The following is a 19,282-nucleotide window of genomic DNA, read 5'->3' as shown; positions in this document are numbered from 1 at the left end:
GAGTTAAAACGTTGTTAGCTATATATTTGAATTTTGTTTTGGAATATCTTCTTTCCCTTCCATGTTACTAACTTGTTTAAGAAATTCTAGGTACAAACATGGCGAACATTGATCTCGAAAATTTGCCTTTGGGGGAATTGGACGGCGAGAAGGAACAAGTAGAGGAGGTACCTTATGAGCCTCAAGCCAATCGGAGAGGCCGAGTACCACATGACAACGTGCCCGTTCCACCCCACCTCCACCACGAGCGGCTCCACACCGTATATTGCCCAACAAAGGTTATGCGAGTATAATAATCCCTCCCCGTATTAGGGCAGGCAACTTCCAAATCACCAATGTGATACTCACTTTGCTTGAGCAACGGGGTTTTTTTACCGGTGCTCCAATTCAAAATGCTTATAAACATTTGAAGGGCTTTGTGGATACATGTTGGGGGAGCAAGCAAATTAATGTTTCCGAGAATGCGTTGAGGCTAAGGCTTTTTCCCTTTTCTCTATGGGGAAAAGCTTTAGATTGGTTGGGAATTCAAGACAATCAAGATCTGCGGACCGCACTATAATTGTGCGGCTGCAGAAATTAAATGTGTGGCCGCACCCAGAATTGTGCGGTTCGCAGAATTCAAGATGTGCGATCGCACCCAGAATTGTGCGGTCCGCAGAACTCAAGAAATGCGGCCGCAGTTCAAAATTGTGCGGCCGTAAAAACCACTCTTGTCAAGAGCTACAGCAAAGTGCGGACCGCACACAGAATTGTGCGGCCGCGGAACCTCCCAAAGAGCAATTTTATCTTAAAATTTCAGCTTTGTATAAATAGACTACTTTCACGAAATTAGGTCATGTTTTGAACATCTGAAAGTTGGTAGCCATTTTTCTTTACTGTTTTAGGAAACTTTATCATAGCTTGTCAATTTTACATTAGATTTTCATCTATTTATCATTAAATATGAGTTTAATCATCTTTTCTTCTTTATTTTCTTCATCACCCACTATGAGTAGCTAAATTTCTAGCTAGGGTTGTGACTCAACCCTAGTGTGGGTACCTAATGGGTGTTTGATTTAGGGCTTGTTTATGGTTGGGTGTGTAATATTTAGCCTAGTTCTTGTTATAATTGTAGAATTAATGGTTGCAAATATTGATTCAAGCCTATTTGACTTAGTCTCTACTTGAGAAAGAGAGACTTAGTCTAGGAAAACTTGGCCAACAAGAAATTAGGATGAACTTAAGAAATTGATAGTCCCAATTAAAGGGTTGAATCTAGAGATAGTAAAACCCGACTTGAGCATCTATCAATTATTTTGTGCATTACCCATTTGGACTCGAGAAAGCCAAATTGGGCAAAATCACTCTATTACCGAGAGCTATTGAGGGGTAATTGTGTGTTGATTGCTATAATACACCTCGACCAATAAAACCCGCTCTAAAGCCCATAACTCGTTAGGCAAACACCTAGGTGGAAGTCACATCCCTAGATCTTTTACATACTTGAAAAATAACACCAAAAATATTATTCTCTAGCTTTACATTTGCAAACAGTAGCATAATTTAGAAGTAGAATCAAAACACAGTTTGTGGAAGTGCATTTTAGATACTTTACGTACTTAATCTGAATATATACCTAATCACATCTACGCTCCATGTGGATTCGATCCTGACTCCTAGTTGGGTATTATTATTGCCATCGACCACTTCACTAAACCAAACTGAGGTGCGATTTGGGCGAGATCAATTTTTTGGCACCGTTACCGGGGAGCATAAAAACGGATTTAACTATATATTTGGTTTTGTGTGTGAATTGTCTTCTTTTCCTTCCGTGTTCACTACAACAAAAAGGGGATTTAGTGGCAATTAAAAATGGCTTTAGCGGCCATAACAATATCCGCTATATCGTTTACCGGCCATTGGTATTTAGCCGCTGATGTTGGCGTCGGCAAAGCCTTTAGCGACCTTTCTCACAAAAGCTGGTAAAAGGTATGACTTATTGCCGCTAAAAACCATTAATTTTAACGGCAGTTGTTTGAGGCAATTATGATGGCTGCTAAATTCAATCCAAAAACGGCTAATTATGCTCCTTTAGTTCTTTTATATAGCCATTAAATTCAAAATAATTGCCGTTAAAAGTTCGTATGTTTAAAGGCAATTGTTTTGCGACAATTAGAGCTAAATTTAGAGCTAAAAGTCACAAGTTGTAATGGAAATAATTTAGCCAACATTAATAAAGTTACTACATTCGTCAAAAATATGATCCAAACAACAAAATGTATCAATAATAATCCAAAAAAACATAATATATCTCACTAAATCTTAACAAATAAAAGGAAAGACTAATCAAAAATATCAACATCACATTAACGTAAAATATAAACTTATATTGTTTGAACGAAATAGCTAATGCTATTTATGTAACTAGTCCTAACGAATGATAGTCTTCAAATAATTTTCGTAACTTTTCATAATATTGAAATCTTTCACCTGTTAAATTATCAAACATCATACTGTATGACCTAGAATTATAAAAAATAAATGTGTTAAAAGATGAAATATAATGTGAAAAGACATCTTGAAGACTCCATCACCGCCAGACTTTTATTCAGCCAACTCCCTCACCAAACATTTATAAGCAGAAACAACTAGATGGAACAATAGGCAAGAGAAATGGATGTGCAAACAATGAAATGGAGTTTTTTTCTTTGTTATGATCGAGAAAAAATAAAAAAATAATTCAAAAGCAATCTTTTAGCTTGGAGAAGCAAAAGGAAGCTGCACACCAAGTTCATTAGCAAATGTAATAGTTGCCAAGTTCTTTTTCTTAAACATGGATACTAGACTATGGTTACATGCTATTAATGAAGCACTCAAATTGGTGACAAAAAATTAGGCACGTTAACCTCGATAAAACCTTAGGCTTAGTCACACACTGCAGGACAAGAGCTGAAGTGAGTGCTTTAGGCCCGTATGTGTCACAAATAGATGAAATTGAATTTCTCTAGAAACTACAGCTAACTTAAGAAGAATTGTTTTTCTGATAAGAACTTAAAAATAACCACAATTCCAAGATTAAGTTATAGGACCATTGCAACAACAAACTCATGAAACCTTCACACGATTAATATGAAGCTATATCCAAACATAATACCTTCCATGACGTAAATTCTGTTAGCTAGTAGAGATTAGCTACATGAATCTTCTATATCAATACAAGTCTGGTAGAAAATTTCCTGAAAACAAAAAAGATTTAATGTACGAGAACTTCCAACAAAAGAGATAATGCCTTTATCTTTTAATTATGTACGAGAACTTTATAAATTTTTAAGGTTTTCCATATTAGCTTCTAGTATATCAGCAAGTCATCATTCTCCTTGAGAAATCACATTATATACTATGAAAAAACTGCCACAAGAAGCAAGTATAAGTTTACTGCATGGGAATATATCTTTTTGGTTCCCATATAAGTAATTCTAAAATCAAGCAAAATCTACACAACAAAGGAAGAGTTACACTAGTATGTGACTAGTACATATTCTTTTAATTGTAAAAGAGATATAGTATCTTAATAATTCACACCACTGCATTAAGTACTAGAAGAGTATAGCCAGGAGAGAAAAAACTAATATGTTGCTTATTTCTGCAATTCCAGTGCAAGATGCATCTAGGCTTAACCAGCTTCTCATATATAGTAGTTTTATCAATCATTGGAATTCCCAACAAGCACGTGTTAGCAGACTACCTAAAATTGTACTTAAAATTTTTTGAAGCTTGAAAGTATTAGCTGATTTGGACCTGGAAGCAACTCGAACTACTTTTAGTTTTAGATTAATCAGCACATTCAGAAAATATTGTTGATGTACTTTAAGGATTCGTGTATGTTGAGAAATGCAATATCAGAATGCTAAAGTTATATATAACTGTCACGACCCGAAATTTCCACCTTCGTGACCGTGATGTCGCCTAACATTTCACTTGCTAGGCAAGCCAACGTTAGAATATAATTAGTCATTTTAACACAATTTAAAATTAATTAATAACAAAGAAATAAATGCGGAAATAAAGTCTAAAATAAAGTGAATAATCCATTATAAACGCGATATCTAAATACCATCCCAGAACCGGAGTCACAAGTGCACGAGCTTCTAGAATAATACAAATAAAGGTCTGAATAAAGTTCAAGCAGTTTGAAATATAATACACAGCTGAGATAAGATAGAAGGGGACTTCAGAACTGCGAACGCTGTGCAGTTATACCTCAAGTCTCCACTGGTAGTTGTATTCGGACAAAATCTACAGTACGCCGTTGGGACTAACTCCGAAATCTGCACAAGAAGTGCAGAGTGTAGTATCAGTACAACCGACCCCATGGACTGGTAAGTGCCGAGCCTAACCTCGACAAAGTAGTGACGAGGCTAAGGAAGGTCACTTACATTAACCTGTACGCAATAATAATAATAATAATAATAATAATAATAATAATAATAATAATAATAATAATAATAATAATAATAATAAAAATAAATCAGGTAACTCATTTTAACAGTTGAAGTCAACTCGGCAGTCATAACCAATTATTATTTCAATCAATTTCTGTTGCGGCGTGCAACCCGCCCCAATAATATAATTCCTCAATAAATTTCTGTTGCGGCGTGCAACCCGCTCCAACAATATAAACTTTAGATAAATCTGTTGCGGCGTGCAACCCGATCTCCCAATATAAACTTTAAATAACTCTGTTGCGGTGTGCAACTCGATCCCCCAATATATTTATTTTCATTTTCGTTGCGGCGTGCAATCCGATCCCCCCATATAGTTTAACAACTCTTAAATGTAATAAAAATACTCCAATAAATACCACGTTCAATGAGAAACTATTAAGCATCAAGGCATACAATAATTATAATTTATTTATGAAACAAACAATGACACGTAATAATTAATTGTGAAAATCAGGGAGAAAATATGCAGTCTAATATTTAATATGCTAAATGTCAAGTAGCAATTAAGACACATAAATCAAATAAGCATGTGATAATTATTGCAGGAATTCAAGAATTAATATTTGACAACGAATAAGAGAGAAACCATTATTATAACAATTAATCTGTGTCTTAAAATAATTTAAGATGTTTAAATAATTAAGCAAATAATTAATTTGACAATGTATAATCACTCGTCACCTTGCCTATACATCGGCACACATGAAATTCACATAGCAAATAATTCAAAGGTTCTATTCCCTCAAGTCAAGGTTAACCACGACACTTACCTCGCTTTGCAACCAAATTCAAGAATCCAATAAACCTTTGTCTCACGAATTCGTGTCTGAAATCCTCAAATCTAGTCATAAACAATTCAATATACTCAATACAAATCGCAGGAATTAATTTCATATGAATTTACTAATTTTCTGGATTAAAATCCGAAATTCATCTAAAAAATCGATAGTGGAGCCCATGTCTCGAATCCCAAAAAACTCATGAAATCCGAACACCCGTTCCGATATGAGTTCAACCATACAAAAATTATCGAATTCCGACATCAGATTGGCTTTCAAATCTTCATTTTATATTTTTTAAAGATTTTATAAAAATCCGATTTTCTTCCATAAATTAACGAATTTATGATGTAAATGAGTATGGAATCATGAAATATAATCAATATAGGATAAGAAACACTTACCTCGATATTTTTCCGTAAAAATCGCCCAAAATTCGCCTTACCCGAGCTAAAAATCTTGAATAATGAAAAATGGGACGAAATCCCATTTCCAGAACTTAAGTTCTACTGTCCAGGAAATTCTTCTTCGCGAACACGATAGCACCCTTGCGTTCGTGAAGCACATTTTTGTGTTGCCCCAGATTTCTTCTTCGCAAAGATGAGGTCAGTCTCGCGAACACGATGACTTGCCAAACTTGGCCTTCGCGAACGCGGTCTCCCCTACGCGAACGTGAAGCCTTATCGCCTGGTAACCAGCCAGGCCTCGCCCTTCTACGCGAACGCGAATGCTCCCACGCGTTCGCGATAAACAATGCCCTCTACCCCTTCACGAATACGGCCCCCTCTTCGCGAACGCGAAGAGTAAATTTCGCCTGCCTCCAGTTCCTCTTCGCAAATGCGAGACCTCTATCGTGAACGCGAAGAAGGAAACCAGACAGTGCATCAGAAAAATTCCAGCAGAGTTCCAAGTCCAAAATTCAACCCGTTAACCATCTAAAACTCACCCGAGGCCCCCGGGACCTCAACCAAATACACCACCAAGTCCTAATCCATAATGCAAACTTAGTCGAAACCTCAAATTACATCAAACAACACTAAAAACATGAATCACACATAGATTCAAGCCTAATGAACTTTGAAACTTCCAATTTCTACAAACGACGCTGGAACCTATCAAATCAAGTCTGATTGACCTCAAATTTTACACACAAGTCATAAATGACATAACAGACCTATAAAAATTTTTAGAACTCGAATCCGACCCCGATATCAATAAAAGTCAATTTGTGGTCAAATTTTGAAATCTTTTTAAGCCTTTAGGCTTCTAGTTTTCGCCAACTGGCGATAATTCAAGTTAGGGACCTCCAAATTAAATTTCGGGCATACGCCCAAGTCCCAAATCACGATGCAGACCTACCGGAATTGTCAAAATACTGATCCAAGTCTGTTTGCTCCAAATGTTTACCAAAGTCAACTTAGTTGAGTTTTAAGGCTCTATTTCACATTTTAATCATTTTTTTATATAAAAACTTTCCGAAAAATTATACGGACTATGCACGCAAGTCGAAAAATGATGAATAGTGCTTTTCGAGGTCTTAAAATACAGAAATAATTATTAAATTTAAAGATGACCTTTTGGGTCATCACATTCTCCACCTCTAAAACAAACGTTCGTCCTCGAACAGAATTAGAAAAAGTACCTGAGCTGGTAAAAAGGTATGGATATTTACTCCGCATGCCCGACTCGGAGTCCCGGGTAGATGCTTCTACCGGCTAACCTCTCCATTGTACCCGAACTGAAGGATAACTCTTAGACCGTAACTGTCGAACTTGCCGGGCTAGAATAGCTATCGGTTCCTCTTCATAAGTCAAATCTTTGTCCAATTGAACTGAGCTGAAATCTAGTACATGGGACGGATCATCATGATATTTTCGGAGCATAGACACATGGAACACTGGATGAATTACTGATAAACTAGGTGATACTGCAAGCATGGAGGCTACTTCACCCACCCTTCAAGAATTTCGATAGGTCTTATATACCTAGGGCTCAACTTGCCCTTCTTTTCGAACCTCATTACACCTTTCATAGGTGAAACCCGGAGCAATACTCTTTCTCCAACCATGAATGCAATGTCATGAACTTTACGGTCGGCATAACTCTTTTTCCTAGACTGAGCTGTGCGAAGTCGATCCTGAATAACCTTGACCTTATCCAAGGCATCCTGTACCAAATCGGTACCCAACAACCGAGCCTCTCCCGGTTCAAACCAGCCAACTGGCGATTGGCATCGCCTTCTGTATAATGCCTCATATGGAGCCATATGAATGCTCGACTAGTAGCTATTATTATAAGCAAACTCCGCAAGTGGCAAGAACTCTATAACACAAGCGCAAAGCATATCTTCTAATATCTAAATGGTGCGCTCTGACTGTCCGTCTGTCTGTGGGTGAAATGTTGTACTCAACTCAACCCGCGTGACTAACTCACGATGTACAGCCCTTCAGAAGTGTGAGGTAAACTACGTATCTCGATCTGAAATAATAGACACAGGCACACCGTGAAGGCGGATAATCTCACGAATGTAAATTTCAGCTAACCGCTCTGAAGAATAGGTAACTGCCACTGGAATGAAATGTGCTGACTTGGTCAACCTGTCCACAATGACCCAAACTGCGTCAAATTTTCTCTGAGTCTGTGGGAGCCCAACAACAAAATCCATAGTGATACGCTCCCACTTCCACTCAGGAATTTCTAACTTTTGAAGCAAACCACCAGGTCTCTGATGGTCGTACTTGACTTGCTGACAATTTAGACACCAAGCTATATATGCAACTATATCCTTCTTCATTCTCCTCCACCAATAATGTTGCCGCAAATCTTGATACATTTTGGCGGCCCCTGGATAAATAGAATACCTGGAACTGTGGGCCTCTTCCAGAATTGATTCACGAAGCTCATTCACATTAGGCACACAAATACGACCCTGCATTCACAGAACTCTATCTTCCCCCATAACAACCTGTTTGGAATCACCGTGCCGCACCGTGTCCTTAAGGACAAGTAAATGAGGATCATCATACTGTCACTCTCCGATGCACTCATATAAAGAAGACCGAGCGACTATGCAAGCTAGAACTTGACTGGGTTCTGAAACATCTAACCTCACGAATTGATTAGCCAAAGTCTGAACATCTGCAGCTAACGGCCTCTCACCAATCGGAATATACGCAAGGCTGCCCATACTCACAGCCTTTCTACTCAAAGCATCGGCCACCACATTGGCCTTTCCGGGGTGATACAAAATAGTGATATCATAGTCCTTCAACAGCTCCAACCATCTTTTCTGCCTCAAATTGAGATCCTTTTGATTGAATAGATATTGTAAGATACGATGATCAGTAAATACCTCACACGATACACCGTAAAGGTAATGCCTCCAAATCTTCAGCGCATGAACAATGGCTGCCAATTCTAAGTCATGAACAAGATAATTTTTCTCGTGAACTTTCAATTGTCGCAATGCGTATGCAATCACCATGCCATCTTGCATTAATACTGCACAAAGCCCAATATGAGATGCATCACAATATACCGTATAAGATCCTGAACTTTTGGGTAATATCAACACTGGCGTCGTAGTCATAGTCTTGAGCTTCTAAAAGCTCAACTCACACTCGTCTGACCATCTGAATGGGGCACCTTTCTGGGTCAGTATGGTCAATGGGCTTGCTATAGATGAAAACCCTTCCACGAACCGACGATAATAACCTACCAAACCCAGGAAACTCCGGATCTCTGTAACTGAAATAGGTCTAGGCCAATTCTGAACAACCTCAATCTTCTTAGGATCCACCTTTATGCCTTCTGCCGATTCAACATGCCCTATAAAGGCAACTGAGTTTAACCAAAACTCGCATTTTGAAAATTTAGCATATAGCTGATTATTCTTCAAAGTCTGAAGCACACTCCGAAGATGCTGCTCATGCTCCTCTCGACTGCTGGAGTAAATCAAGATATCACCAATGGATACAACCACAAAAGAATTCAAATAGGGCTTGAACATTCGATTCATCAAATCCATAAATGCTGATGGGGCATTTGTCAACCCAAATGACATCACTAGGAATTCGTAATGTTCATACTAAGTCCTAAAAGCTGTCTTACGGATATCAGATGCCCTAATCTTCAACTGATGATAATCAGACCTTAAGTCGATCTTTGAAAACACCTTGGCACCCTGAAGCTGGTCGAATAAGTCATCAATTCTTGGCAGTGGATACTTGTTCTTGATAGTAGCCTTGTTCAACTGCCGATAATCTATACACATTCGCATTGAACCATATTTCTTCTTTACAAATAATACTGGTGCACCCTAGGGCGAGACACTGGGTCTAATGAATCCCTGATCAAGCAAGTCTTGTAACTGCTCCTTCAATTCTTTCAACTCTGGCGGGGCCATACGGTATAATGGGATAGAAATGGGCTGAGTGCCCGGAGCTAAATCAATACAGAAGTCAATATCTATGTCGGGTGGCATCCCCGACAAATCTGCAGGAAATACTTCTGGAAATTCACGAATAACTGGTACTGAGTCCATTGAAGGAACATCCCCAATGGGATCGCGAATATAAGACAAATATGCTAGATACCCTTTCTCGACCATACGCCGAGCCTTCATATAAGAAATAACACTGCTGGTAGAATGGCCAGGAGTTCCTTTCCACTCTACCCGAGGTAACCCCGGCATGGCTAGGGTCACCGTGTTGGCATGACAATCTAATATAGTATGATAAGGTGACAACCAATCCATACCCAAGATGACATCATAATCTACCATATCAAGAAGTAGAAAATCCACACTAGTCTCAAGATTACCAATAGTAACCACACACGAACGATAGACATGTCTACTACAATAGAGTCTCCCGTCGGTGTAGATACACACACAGAAGCACTCAGAGAATCACGAGGCACAACTAGATATGAAGCAAAATATGAGGACACATAGGAATAAAGAGATCCTGGATCAAATAGAACTGAAGCATCTCTATGGCAAACTGGAATAGTACTTGTGATCACGACATCGGATGACTCGGCCTTAGGCCTAGCTGGAAAAGCATAAAATCGGAGTTGGGCCCCACCACTCTGAATTGTGTCTCTGGGACGACCACCTCTAACTGGCTGGTCTCCACCTCTAATGGCTTGACCTCCACCTTTAGCTGTCTAACCCCTACCTCTAGCTAGCTGAGCAGGCGGTGAAGCAACCGGTGCCATTATGATGGCACGAGAATCCTGCCGAGATATATTACTTGACAACCTAGGGCAATACCTCATGATGTGACCAATGCTCCTATATTCATAACACTCATCCCGATGTCGTGGCTACTGAAGCTGAAGCTGACCCGAACGGGCCGGATAACCGCTGTAGTGACTCTGGAGTGGTAGTGCACTAAATTATGGTTGCCCAGAGTAAGGCATAATAGGACCGTGACTCCCTGAAGTATCGAGAGATGCGTAAAGTGCTGAATGAAACAGTCTGTGAGGATGACCCCTACCAAAATTACCCCTGCCTCCAGACGAGGCACCACTGAAACTACCGAACTAACGAGACCTCTTATCTGACCTCTTCTATCTATCCTGTTCAAGAACCATCTCAATCCTCCTCATGACATTAGTAGCCGCCAGAAAGGAAATCTCACTTCCGGTCTCCTTGTCCATGTGAAGCCTGATAGGGTAAGTGAGTCCCTCAATAAACCTCTTCACTCTCTCTCCCTCAGTAGGTAGTAAAAGGAGAGCATGACAGGCTAAATCCACAAAACGGGACTCATACTGAGTAATAGTCATACTGCCCTACTGTAGACACTCAAATTGCCTGAGGTAATCCTCTCTCAATGTAATAGGGAGGAATTTCTCTAGAAATAGACGTGAAAACTGCTCCCAGGTTAATGCAGGTGATCCAATGGTCTGGTCAATGTATAATCTCTCCACCACCTCTTAGCGGAATCTGAAATACAGCAAAATCGACCCTATTGGTCTCAACTATACCCATGTTCCGCAGCACCTCATGACATTAGTCAAGATAATCATGTGGGTCCTCAGAAGGTGTACCACTGAAGTGAACTGGAAAGAGCTTAGTAAACTTATTCAGTCTCAATAATGCCTCAAAAGACATGGCGGACCTATTACCGGCTTGTGCTGCAACAACTGACTGAACTACCCCAACTGGCGGGACTGCTAGAGCCTGATTCTGGGGAGCCATCTGCTCCGGAGCGGGAGTAGTGGGAGTTTATATTCCTCCCTCAGCCTGTGAGACGGCTGGTGCCACTGTAAATGTGCCATTCTGGGCCACGTCCTCCATAAGACTCACCAAACGGACTAGAGCGTCCTGAAGCATTGGTGTAGCTATGAATCCTTCCGGGACCTGAACTGGTCCAACTGGTACATTCTGAACTGGAACCTCTTCCTGAAGATTCGCCTGAGGTTCTACAGCAGGTGTTGCTGCTCGAGCTCTAGACTGAGCTCTACCTCTGCCTCGGTCTCTTGCACGACCTCGGCCTCAACCTCTACCCCTGGCCATAGTTGCCACTGGGGGCTCTGGTCCCTGTCTGTCGATAGATATATCACGTGTCCTCGCCATCTGCGAGAGAATAAGAATAGAATGGTTCAATCATCGATGATAGAATAAAATCGCACGACAGGATAAGAAAGAAGTGATATTGTTCCTAAACTTCATAGCCTCTGAAAGATAAGTACAGACGTCTTCGTACCAATTCTTCAGACTTTACTAAGTTTGCTCGTGACTCGTGAGACCTACGTAACATAGTGCTCTGATACCAACTATCACGACCTGAAATTCATACCTTCGGGACCGTGATGTCGCCTAACATTTCACTTGCTAGGAAAACCAACGTTAGAATATAATTAGCCATTTTAACACAATTTTAAATTAATTAATAACAAAGAAACAAATGCGGAAATAAAGTCTGAAATAAAGTGAATAATCCATAATAAACACGATATCTAAATACCATCCCAAAACTGGAGTCACAAGTGCACGAGCTTCTAGAATAATACAAATAAAGGTCTGAATAAAGTTTAAGCTGTTTGAAATATAATGCACAGCTAAGATAAGATAGAAGGATACTCCAGAACTACGAACGTTGTACAGTTATACCTCAAGTCTCTACTAGTAGATGTATCAGGGCAAATCTACAGTACGCCACTAGGACCAACTCCGAAATCGGCACAAGAAGTGCAGAGTGTAGTATCGGTACAACCGATCCCATGTACTGGTAAGTGCCGAGCGTAACCTCGACGAAGTAGTGATGAGGTTAAAGCAGTTCACTTACATTAACCTGTACGCAATAATAATAATAATAACAACAATAATAGAAATAAATCAGGTAACTCATTTTAATAGTTGAAATCAACTCGGCAGTCATAACCAATTATTATTTCAATCAATTTCCGTTGTGGCGTGCAACTCGCCCCAACAATATAATTCCTCAATAAATTTCCATTGCGGCGTGCAACCTGCTCCAACAATATAAACTTTAAATAAATCTGTTGCGGCATGTAACCCGATCTCCCAATATAAACTTTAAATAACTCTGTTGCGGCGTGCAACCTGATCCCCCCATATAGTTTAACAACTCTTAAATGTAATAAAAATACTGAAATAAATACCATATTCAATGAGAAACTATTAAGCATCAAGGCATACAATAATTATAATTTATTTATGAAACAAACAATGACACGTAGCAATAAATTATGAAAATCAGGGAGAAAATAGACAGTCTAATATTTAATATGCTAAATGTCATGTTGCAATTAAGACACAAATCAAATAAGCATGTGACAATTATTGCGGGAATTCAAAAATTAATATTTGACAAGGAATAGGAGAGAAACCATTATTATAACAATTAATTCGTGTCTTAAAACAATTTAAGATGTTTAAATAATTAAGCAAACAATTAATTTGACAAAGTATAGGCACTCGTCACCTTGTCTATACATCGTTACACATGAAATTCACATAGCAAATAATTTAAGGGTTCTATTCTCTCAAATCAAGGTTAACCACAACACTTACCTCGCTTTGCAACCAAATTCAAGAATCCAATAAACCTTTGCCTCGCGAATTTGTGTCCGAAATCCTCAAATCTAGTCATAAACAATTCAATATACTCAATACAAATCACAAGAATTAATTCCATATGAATTTACTAATTTCCGGATTAAAATTCGAAATTCATCTAAAAAATTGACAGTGGGGCCCACGTCTCGAATCTCGGAAAAACTCACGAAATCCGAACACCCGTTCCGATACGAGTTCAATCATACAAAAATTATCGAATTCCGACATCAGATTGGCTTTCAAATCTTCATTTTACATTTTTGGAAGATTTTATAAAATTTTCTTCCATAAATTCACAGATTTATGATGTAAATGAGTATAAAATCATGAAATATAATCAATATAGGATAAAGAATACTTATCCCAATATTTTTTCGTGAAAATCACCCAAAAGGCGTATTACCCGTGCTCAAAATCTTGAATAATGAAAAATGGGGCGAAATCCCATTTCCAGAACTTAAGTTCTGCTGTCCAGAAATTTCTTCTTCGCGAACGCGATAGCACCCTCGCGTTCGCGAAGTACATTTTTGTGTTGCCTCATATTTCTTCTTCGCGAATGCGAGGTCAGTCTCGCGAACGCGATGCCTTGCCAAACTTAGCCTTCGCAAACGCGGTCTCCCCTACGCGAACGCGAAGCCTTATCACGTGGTGCCCGGCCAGGCCATTCCATTCTACGTGAACGCTCTCACGCGTTCGCGATGAACACTGCCCTCTACCCCTTCGCGAATGCGGTCCCCTCTTTGCGAACACGAAGAGTAAATTTCGCCTGCCTCCGGTTCCTCTTTGCGAACGCGAGACCTCTATCGCGAAGCGAAGAAGGAAACCAGACAGTGCATCAGAAAAATTCCAGCAGAGTTCCAAATCAAAAATTCAACCCGTTAACCATCTAAAACTCACCCGAGGCCCCCGAGACCACAATCAAATACACCACCAAGTTATAAAACATAATGCGAACTTAGACCTCAAATTACATCAAATAACACTAAAAATACGAATCACACATAGATTCAAGTAGGGGTGTCAATAGTTCGGTTCGACCGGTTATTTTATAAAATTTATATCATACCAATTTTTCAGTTATTCTATTATGTATAACCAAAATTAGACTTTTCGAAACCGTCACAATCATGCCGGTTTCACTTCGGTATTGATACGGTTCGGTAAATTTTTGGTATTTTTTTAAATGTCATGTAAAATTCACTAATAGAAGTAGATTGCAATAACATATGTTCTTTTATAGGACTTAGCAAAATTTTCTAGACATTTTTACTGTTTAAAGGGTGATGAATTAAAAAAACATGAAAGGTGACTAGAGTATAGATCCATCAACTATTCGACATCAACGTAAAAGAAACCAAGTAAAAGCAAAGAAAATATAAATCACATGAGTGAAAAGATATTAACCAAATTGAGACTCAAGAATAAAGTCTATATTAAATATTCAAAAAGATAAATCTAAATTATATGAAAAAAAACATATTCAATACATTGTAGTTTGCTACTCATAATTGGTAGAATGCTTTGCGTCTTGCTAATAAAGATACTTGTAATAACTTAGTTTTAGTAGAAGTAGCATAATAGGTTTTAGGAATTAGTATTTTGAGTTTAATTACTTGTTGGCTTATAACAGTTTTCATAAGTCCAAGGCCCAATGAAAAATTTAATGCTTTATTAGTTTTAAACTTACTATATAAATATTTCACATATAAAATTTATTCGGTACAATTCGGTATTTTTTTGATTTATTTTTATAAAATAAAAAACCTACCCTAGTTATCGGTACAGTTATAGATTTATATAAAAACGTACGGTTTCTTTAAAAGAAACCTAAAAATCAATTCGGTGCGGTACAATTCGTTCGGTTTAGTCGGTTTTCAAATATTCATTGACACCCCTAGATTCAAGCCTAATGAACTTTGAAACTTCCGATTTCTACAAACGATGCCGGAACCTAACAATCAAGTCCGATTGACCTCAAATTTTACACACAAGTCATAAATGACATAACAGACCTACGAAAATTTTCAGAACTCGAATTCGACTCCGATATCAATAAAAGTCAATTTGTGGTCAAACTTTAAAATCTTTAAGCCTTTAGGCTTCTAGTTTTCGCCAACCGGCGATAATTCAAGTTAGGGACCTCCAAATTAAATTCCGAGCATACGCCCAAGTTTCAAATCACGATACGGACCTATTGGAACTGTCAAAATACTGATTTGAGTCCGTTTGCTCAAAATGTTGACCAAAGTCCTCTTAGTTGAGTTCTAAAGCTCTATTTCACATTTTAATCAATTTTTCATATAAAAACTTTTCGGAAAATTATACAAACTGCACACACAAGTCGAGGAATGATGAATAGTGCTATTCGAGGTGTTAGAACACAGAAATAATTATTAAATTTAAAGATGACATTTTGGATCATCACAATAATCAATAATATGATATTAAAGGACATTACAATGATTTAGTCCTATAATCATATTAAAATTTTGAATCCACAGAATGGAAGGGGTCTAGCAAAGAACAAGAGAATAAATTACTGAAACCATAGAAAGGGAAAAGTGTAAAGGGATTGAAATGTACTTGGTAAATACAAACCCATGTCATGCTCGAGATACTGTATCATACTATTGGTTGCCCAAAATGATCATGCTTCTGGACTTTTCTCAAGCTCATAATTCCGGAATCTTAATATACCTTTGGGCTCATTTAACTGAATATATAAATAATCTTTTCACTATGTAATAATACATTGATAAAACTCTTAAATTTTCCTTTTTGTAAGAACAATATGTGTGATTCATTATGTCCCTCAGTTGTATTTCTGTATTGTGACAACCTAGATGAAATTAAATTAAAAAATACGGATCAAAGCCTAGAAAAGTAGGCCCACGAACCTTTCTTGCCTCCAAATTACCTATAATGAAAAAGATTCGAAGGTCATTAGAGAATGAAAAGATTTGAAGCACAAGGGATAGATTTTTTTGTCTTTCTTTCCGTTTCTGCAATGGTCCTCTTTTATGTCATAAAATAAAAGTACTTTGAGAGGAAAAGATTTAATAGAATTTAGAAATGGTCAGAAATTGTTGCACTTAAACAAGAAAAAAGTGGACAATTTTCATCGACTTCCAAGTGCATCATGGCTCATCAGGAATTCATATTAATTCTGCTACATAAAGGATCACTTTCTATGTTCTTAGTCCAGGAATGAAAAAGAAAAAATAACAAGTACATAAAATGACTAAACAACAAGATTCCAATGTATTTTTTTTCTTATGCTTTCTTCTAACCTTCCAACCATGCATGTTCACCTCTAATGAATTACAGTTACAAAGTAGTAATGGAACTGATTTTCAAGCCTTACTTTCCATTAAAGAAGGGATACTAAATCTGAACCAAAAATATCCAAAATTCATAAATCTTAACCAAAATATGTAACTTCAGAACGAAACTGTAAGAAGCTCACATTCTAGACCATAAAACTATATACACAAACAGATTAACCAAAGTTTTCACATAACTAAGATTTGAAAACAAACACAGATAAAAAGGTTACCTGATTCATCATTATGTTGATATTCAGTGCCACCGGCAGAAGTATTCAGCTCAATAGATTGACCGCCATGTGCTTCGGCTTCAGTGTAGTTCTGGTTATCCCTCAACTGCTCAATATATGGTTGGGTTACAGAGTAGTTTTTACCATCCATCAATTGCTCAATATAAGGTCGCATATCTCCATCATCATCTTGTTCAATTACCAGTCGGTTGCAACCTCTAGTTTGCATAGTTCCTTTTTGAAGATGAAGGAATTATCTAGCTTCATTACCTTATACTAGTACCGGAATAGCTCTAACAGACCAGTAGGTCATATGCAAAATAGGAGAAAGCATCATCCTCATCTCAAACTGTTAAAAACAAATAAATAGCTATCTATGTACACACACACACACACACAAAGCCTTGCGACACACATCCTCATCATATGACGGCATAATACCATTAACTACAAGATGATCATATGTTGTTGCCCGATTTACTTGATGAATAAGCACACATTTCATACAAGGACATGTAATTTTTTCTCTACCTTGTTTTCCAGAAAAGGCATAGTTTATAAAATCTTCTACTCCGTATAAGTATTCTTTACTAACTCTATCACAATACATCCATCTTTTTTTTCTAGAAATGTCATGTTTTTTTCCCTGCAATTACTGTAAGAACTAAAAATAATTAGTAAAAGGGAGGAGAATTCTTAGTGAATTAAGAAACATGGAAGAAGCAGACAAAATAAGAGATAAAGTTACTCTACAAAAGCAAATCAATATCCGTAGTGTATGCCATCTTTGTTTCTAGCACCAATGGGTATAAGTTCATGATTTAATTTAAATAGCTTTAAGGATTAGAGAATCGTGATCTAACACCTATTTCTCATGAACTCCATCCTAACCGATCTTTTTACACACAACACGTTGATTCAGATTCATCATATAACAAAGACAGAATAACTACTACTTTCAAAAAAGACATGTTTCTATTCTAATAACTGATATAAAATCTCCATAAAAATGCAACTTTCACTACTTAAAAATCAAAGAAGATTAAAGTATTACCAAATCCAAAAGACGACTTGAACTTGGTATAATTTCAAGACGATCATCATTAAGAATGAAGTTTACTATGATGAAATCAACAGGAAAGAGTTCCTTCATAGCAAAGATTTTTAAATTGCTAGTAGTGGATGTTCACGTAGAATAATCACACAACTTCAATAATGAGACTCGGTCTATCTAGCCAGAAGAAATAGTTCTGAGAATGAACACAAAGTGCAGCAAAATATTCCACGAGCATAAACAACTACCAACATTATAATTCAAAACATAAACTTTTCTCCACCCTTAACATTCAATCTGCCAAGCTAGCTAATTGAATTGATCCAGCAAATACAATTTCAACCATACCAAGAGATTTTAAATTCAAAATTATAGTCTCCCTAAAACAAGAACACCACAATTAATTATAAGAACTGTCTTAAGTTATCTTATTTAAATCAATTCAATTATATTACAGCAAAATAAAAAAAAATTAGGAAGATATTTGAGAAATAGGATGATCTTAGTAGCTATCATGAATGACAGTCCGAGGAGACGAAATTTTCATCATCTGCCTTAATAAACACATGTAAAAACATAGAGCAAAAGCTATTTAATGGCAATCAACACATTCTTAACAAACAAGACCTTGTAGAAAGCACTAAAGTCTGCTATGTTTTTAAGCACAAAGAATAACAAAACAATAAAACATGAGATATAGCGAAGAAAGGTGTTTATAAGGGGAAAAATTGAGTTGGGTTTTTAGGTATTGAGTCAAAAAGGTTCAATCTTTCTGTTGTCATATGCATTGAACCCTAAATTCTAAAAGATAGAGATAGAAATAGAAAATGTATAAAGAGAAATTGAAAAATATTGAATTAGAAATAAAGAGATTAATCAAAACCGTACCTACAACCTACGAAGAATTTTGTTTGTTGAAGGCCAAATTGCAATGTTAGGTTTTCTTACTCCTAGAACTTTGCAAAGCTTATGGAAGAGTCGTAGTTTGAGGTCCAAATTACAATGAGATTCGTAGTATTTATTTTAAGAAAAAGTGGAGTGGTAAATTATATAGGAGGGAAAATATTTAGAGCGAAACATAAATTGGAGGGAAGAGAAAAAGTAAAAACAAAATTTTTGCGGGCTATTCTCTTGAATTGCCACTAAAAATATACTTATTGCTGACCAATATTATTTGGTTGCTAATATTTTACCTTTACTATATTCTTTAGCGGCAATTATGATATTGCCACTAAATAATTGCCGCTAAAACCACCTTTTGTTGTAGTGGTTACTAATCTTTTTGGTGAAATAGCCGTAGGTGAAACAATGACTCTCAAC

The 19,282-nt window shown here is 37.3% G+C and overlaps 1 long non-coding RNA gene across 2 annotated transcripts; it reads right to left on the bottom strand.

Annotated features, from left to right (window-relative positions):
* Positions 1–2,932: 2,932 nt before the first annotated feature.
* LOC138903699 (uncharacterized) lies at positions 2,933–18,995 on the bottom strand. 2 transcript variants are annotated; one of them, XR_011413051.1, is made up of 3 exons: positions 18,851–18,995; positions 16,909–17,201; positions 2,933–3,215 (listed from the first exon to the last, which is right to left on the bottom strand). It is a non-coding gene; the product is annotated as an uncharacterized lncRNA (long non-coding RNA). The 2 variants fall into 2 exon arrangements; XR_011413050.1 differs by lacking the exon at positions 2,933–3,215 and adding an exon at positions 16,031–16,269 and having other exon boundaries at positions 18,851–18,993.
* Positions 18,996–19,282: the final 287 nt, after the last annotated feature.

Source organism: Nicotiana tomentosiformis, chromosome 12, assembly GCF_000390325.3.
Source record: "Nicotiana tomentosiformis chromosome 12, ASM39032v3, whole genome shotgun sequence".
NCBI lineage: Eukaryota > Viridiplantae > Streptophyta > Magnoliopsida > Solanales > Solanaceae > Nicotiana > Nicotiana tomentosiformis.
The sequence above is the reverse complement of the archived record's forward strand: the minus strand, read 5'-3'. Positions and strand labels throughout refer to the sequence as shown.